The 6,000-nt window shown below is 42.5% G+C and overlaps 1 long non-coding RNA gene across 3 annotated transcripts in view; it reads left to right on the top strand.

Annotated features, from left to right (window-relative positions):
• The first annotated feature begins 5,391 nt into the window (after nt 1-5,391).
• LOC141754321 (uncharacterized) overlaps nt 5,392-6,000 on the top strand; it is a 77,356-nt gene continuing 76,747 nt past the window's right edge. Inside the window, exon 1 of one of the 3 annotated variants that reach the window (XR_012590598.1) lies at nt 5,392-5,460. This is a non-coding gene — a long non-coding RNA (uncharacterized LOC141754321). The remainder of the gene's footprint in view (nt 5,461-6,000) is intronic. The other 2 variants (XR_012590599.1, XR_012590600.1) reach the window with 2 other exon arrangements.

Here is a 6,000-nt window from a genome sequence, read left to right as displayed (position 1 = left end):
TTTGCACGGACTAGAGACGGCGTGTCTTTACAGTATACGCTCTTTATATGTATATTGTCCTTTCAAAATAAACTTCTGTTTTCACAGGACGTTAGGTTTAGACAACACAGCCACTTAGTTAGGGTTTGGAAATAGTCGTGGTTGATGTTAACTTCACTGTTTAGCATCTCGCGCAGCCAATTAGACTGTTGTCATGGTATTAAATAGGCGTTATCAGTCGCTATAAACCCAATAGATGTGACTGTGTAAACAGGTTTATGTCCCCCACACCCGCTCCCCCACCCTGTCTCATGCACTACTGTCAGGATATAGTGACCATTTTATAAAAAAACGTTTTTTTTAAAATCACATTTGCTCCATTTCTACCCACTGCAGCTTTAAGTGTCGTGATAATATTGTATCGTGGGGCATCTGGTGATTCACACCCCTAATGGTTGGGCTTAAAATAAGAACGTAAACTAAATAAAATATGTAAGGAAACAACTTAACATAAGTACGGTTAACACGTCATAAACGTCACTAACGAAACTTAAAAATAACTCAACAGCACTTTGGGACACAAACACGGGTCTCCTGGTTGAAAGTCCTGTGTTTGTTGGACCCATCCACCTCCCCTTCCACCTACCATAAGCTGTCTGTCTCACTTTTTATTCTACGTCACTAGCTCTGAGTGTAGCATATTTACGCGGATGCGTTTACATTGAAGTCAGTACAGACTACGTGGTGTACTATTGATACTACAAAAGCAAGAACGACATTGTTATTGAACACGAAAGGACTTAAGAATTATCGTGTCATTCATGCGCCATTGGACTTCCACATATAAGGTGCCAAATTTTCCCTTTAAGTGCACAATTTCACTTCGATCAGTTTGATTTTTTGCAGGTTATTCCTCGGGGGACTTTAGGGCCCCTGAAGTTGTCTTCTAAGGCAGAACTTACTTCAAGATTGTGTATTGCCTCCAAATAGAGTCCAGATATTACCACATTTTATTAGAAGATGACACAAACTCACACAAAATGTGACACAAATTGCAGTGAAAACTCTGCCATTAGTGAGCAGAATAATCACCAAAAAAGATTGCTGAGATTCACATAGTAGCGAGAGAAGAGATCCTGTTAAGATCCATGTAGTATATCTACGCACACACATGGATACACACAGTCCATAAACCACCAAGCTGGCCCTTTTCTCCATTACCCTCCTTGGAGACCTTATTCACACGAGTTTGAGGTGATTTTGATCTCAACCAGGATGCACTGAACCAGCAAAACCACTCTTCACATTTCGGTCCCACGGCGCGTGTGTGTGCGGTGTGTGTGTGTGCGCGCACACCGCACACACACACACATTCCTACATTACCAACAGTGGACTATCATGCTACTCAAACCAAGTGTGGAACTTGTCATTTAGGAAAAAAAAATGTAATAGGAAATTGACTTTATTATTATTTTATTACACCAAACTCTCAGTTCTATAATAATAATTGAAAAACAATCGTGCAATTAATCGTAATTAAATATTTTAATCGATTGTATATATACTGTACATAAATACATATATGGCGTACTGTGACTTTTTCTTGCGCACCGGCACAAGTTGCAGGCACTCTTTTTCTCTCTGGGAGATTCATAATGGTGATTCGTAACTGCACAGCCCCAGCGTTTTTGGCGCTGCGCCTCATAAGCCGTATGAACATACAGTAAAAACAATGTGGAGAGCATCTGGATGGGCTGATGCACGGCACGGGGGAAGGGGGAGGAGAACGAGGATGCTGTAATTTATCAAAACAATGTTCAGGTCCTTTTTGTAAAATAATTAGTGAACTTAATAATTTATAATTTTTTTTATTTTTATTACTACTGCCTAGGCCAAGGGCCTTGAATGAGGTTATGTTCTCACCGGCGTTGGTTGGTTTGTTTGTTTGTCTGTCTGTCTGTTAGCAGGATTACTCCAAAAGTTCGCGGTGGATTTGAATGACATTTTTTGGAGGGGTGGAGTGTGGCACAACGAACAATCCTTTAGATTTTGGATTCTGGATTCTATTTTGGATTTCCGGATTCAGGAATCTTTTGAAGGATTCCGTGACGTACATGAAACCTGCCTTGGCGGAGGTCTGCGCTCTCCGAGAGCACTTCTAGTTCTTCTGTGTCGTGGTCTGTTCTGCACCCAACTTTTTGATAAGCTCCTGGACTTCAAGTTCCAGGGCCTTGTTTTGCTGGCGCAAAGATTCATTCTCTCCCACCTTTGCATTGTAGTTGGATTCATAGGTTCTGAATTTTTGCAGAATAACTTTAAGTCGCTGCAATTCTTGTTGCTGAATTTCAAGACTATGCCTCATGGTCTCTTCGACATCACGCATACTTTTTTTAAGCTCCTGGACTTCACGTTCCAGGGCCTCATTTCGTTCGTGCAAGGACTTGTTTACTTGGCTCATGTCGTGGTTGTAACGGAGTTCCTGATTCTCGGTGAAGAAGTTCCTGTACTTTCTGAAGAAGATGTCGTTGTCTCGGCGGCGGCCTGCGAAGTTATCACTCATAGCCTTGAGAGCGTCGGACTGCTCCGGCTGAGTCATTCTTTTGCTTTCTGTCAAAACTAAATGTCTGTATCAAAGAACAACTGTGTTTTTATCGGTAAACACAGTATATATTCGGAGCTGTTTTGCGTATTTTTCGGCAATGTATTTCAGTTTTGTTTAAACTAGTGAGTTCCGTTATGTGTATTGAACCTATATGCCTCGGAATTCTGATGCAATGATGTCACAGAATAATGTGATGTCATGATGTTCCGAGCTGCTTATCGAATAATAACAAAATGCAGTGACACACACACACACACACACACACACACATACACACACACACACACACACACACACAGTCTTGTTTTCATGACTTTTGAGGACATACATTGACTTACATGCATTTCCTGCAGATTTACCCTAACTGTAACTGCTACTTGCCTAATCCTTACCCTAACCTAAACCTTGCCCTAACCTTGCCCTAACCCTAAACCAAGTCCTCACCCTAAAATATAATGATTGTCGTTGTGAGACGTGCATTTTGTCCCCATTTGGAAGGCGAGTCCCACAATGTGACTGTGTAAACAGGTTTATGTCCCCACAACATGGGTAATACTCACACAAGATCGTCTCATTCCTTCTGCTTGACATGGCTTCTGGAGATCAGCATCATTTTCTCTCTTTCCACACCTGGTCAGCTTTCAGGATTGGTTCAACCAGGAGTCACAGTGTAGCATGTTAATGGGGGCTTTTCAGCATACAGTGTATCCAGTGGGCTACCTCCTGGTCTGAGAAGTGAAGCCAATGAAGAAGTGCCTTAAACTTGCATTCTTTCCATCAGCCAGCAGGGGGCGACTCCTCTGGTTGCATGATTATATAGAAGTCTATGAGAAAATGAGCCTACTTCTCACTTGATTTATTACCTCAGTAAACATTGTAAACATGAGTTTATGGTCTCAATCGCTAGTTTTAAGTCTTCTTCAATACAGCATGATGTTCATTTAGTAAATTATGGTCCCATTTAGACTCAAATAGACCATAAAGCAATGTTTTGACAGGTCGCTACCACGGCGTTGTCTGGTCTGGGAGTTGTCTTTGTTTACGTCTTACAACTTTAACCCTTTCACGGTGTATTTTCAGTTCATGAAAGTTAATTATAACCTTTTTGGTCGCCTAAAAACGTCTTATTCAGTGTTCGGTTGTACTTAGCTCCACCCTCTTGTGTCACTTCTGGTTGCAAAAAAACGACATGGCAACGGCTAAAATGCCGAACTTGAGGCTTCAAAACGACAGCCCACAAACCAATGGGTGAAGTCACGGTGACTGCGTCTACTTCTTATATACAGTCTATGAGTGTATCTCTGCAAATGGCATCAGGTGGTGTGTTTTTGGCCTGAGCGATAGTCTGACCTTTAGGGATGTGGGTAGCTTTTCCATAAACAACATAGCGCGGATATTGGCTAAACAAAGACTGTACAGAAATAGATCTTCTCTGAAAGAAAACATGAATAAATAAATAATATGAGAAGTTTGCAAAATTGACTCCAGAATATTATTCATTATGCCAGTTTCCTGCCATTAGAGAGGAGGAAAGAAAACAGGAGTTGAAACATTTAGAGTGTCATTTCTGCTTTCCGTCTTGGTGGACTGACGGCGGTGGGAGAGTAATAAAGCACCTTTACACTTCATTGCCTCATAAATCCTAATACATTTCATAAATGAACTGCCGCACCCGCCGCTCTCTTACTTAGCTTCCCCGTGTTCATTTGGCTGCGTGACTGCAGACAGATTCATTTACCAATGCCCCTGAGCCAGTGCCGCACCGCCACTGGGACCCATTTTCCAACGCGCCGGAGTCACCCTTACAGGATTACAAGCTTGCGTTCCTGCATTTCCATCACTTCAAATCAAATGTTGCTTCAGCCGGCTTGAGGTTCAGAGTGTGTGTACGTTTTCTATGTGTGAGCGTGCGAGGTGCGTTTTCATGAGTGGGTGGAAGATGGCATGCCTCAGGGACTGGTTTGCCACCCTGTTTGATCACTGTAAATATGAGTTCCGCCTCTTTTTGTACCGTGATCATTGCTGGATGTGAATTCTCGTCACCTCGGGGGAATACGAGGGAGTACTGAAAGAGGTTGGTGATTTTTTATTTTTTTATTTTTTGCTCTGAGGAACCAGCATTAACAAGGAAGTCGGTGACTTATCACATGTCACGTTGACTTTCTGCAGCATTAATCTTTTTTTTTTGTGTGACGTTTTTTTCCGCATGTGGAACTTTCAGATGAACACAAAGGAAGGTAATTAGAGACAACAATTAATTTCCCACAATCTGTGAAACAATTTCCCCTCGTATCCGAGCCACAAGGCCGCCGTTTGATACACCTGCTCAAGGCTTGATCATCAGAGTGGACTCAGTCGGGAGGCAGCGGAGGCCAATCAGTGCGAATCCATTCCCTTTTCTTCTTCTAATATAAAGACATGTTTTCTCTCCGGGGGGTTTCGATGGCAGAGGCATTTGTGTTTCGGCCTTGCTTTGTGAGTCATCTCGATGAATGATGAGGACTTGGCAATGCTGGCACAGGCATGACACGCTAGATTTGCCGTGGAAATGTGCCGTGGCAAACCCTCAAAGAGACATCAAGGTCTTTTGCATTGCAGTGGAGGCAGAGGGAGGGAGAGAGAGAGAGAGAGAGATGGAAGTAGTGAGGGCGGTTTTGGGAAAGGAAGGCGTGTGTTAGTGAGTAATTTGTGGTGCTGCTTTTTGGAATGCATGATCTTGTGATTTTGCCTACACACAGCAGTGTTTCCCCTGTATTCATTAATGAGCGCTGCTGCTAAAATTTCACACAATCATTAATATCCTCTGCTCTCGTGTTTCACCGAGTGCAGGACTTGGCCTCTCCACACACACACACACGGAGCGGAGCAGAGCAGACAGGTGAAGTGAAGATAACGTTGTCGGTACCGGTTACAATAACGTGCTGACGGATTCAGTGTTTTTGTGTTTTTAGCTGAGCTAGACCAAAAAAATATTCCAGCCCAGAAGCACTAAATGGCGCATGAATGACACGGCAATCGCAAGTCATTTCGCATGAAAGAAGAACGCCGTTCTTGCTTTTGCCGTCTCATTTGTACGCTATGTAGTCTGCTTTGACTGCAATGTAAATGCATCAGTGTAAATATGCTACACTCAGAGCTAGTGATGTAGAATTAAAAGTGAGAGAGACTGCTTATGGCGGCTGGGAATAAACACAGGACTTTTAACCAGGAGACCGCTTTTCGAGACAGGTTTTCATGTCCCAAAGTATTGTTATTTTGAAGTTACGTCAGTAATGTTTGTGACGTGTTTTTCGTACTTTTGTTACGTTGTTTCCGTATGTATTTTACTTAGTTTACGTACTTATTTCAAGCCCAACCATGATGTTTTTCCTAAACTTAAATTTTGTTGCCTAAACCTGACTGCGGACGTTACCGTAGT

This window comes from Sebastes fasciatus, chromosome 17 (assembly GCF_043250625.1).
Source record: "Sebastes fasciatus isolate fSebFas1 chromosome 17, fSebFas1.pri, whole genome shotgun sequence".
NCBI classification, from domain to species: domain Eukaryota; kingdom Metazoa; phylum Chordata; class Actinopteri; order Perciformes; family Sebastidae; genus Sebastes; species Sebastes fasciatus.
The sequence above is the reverse complement of the archived record's forward strand: the minus strand, read 5'-3'. Positions and strand labels throughout refer to the sequence as shown.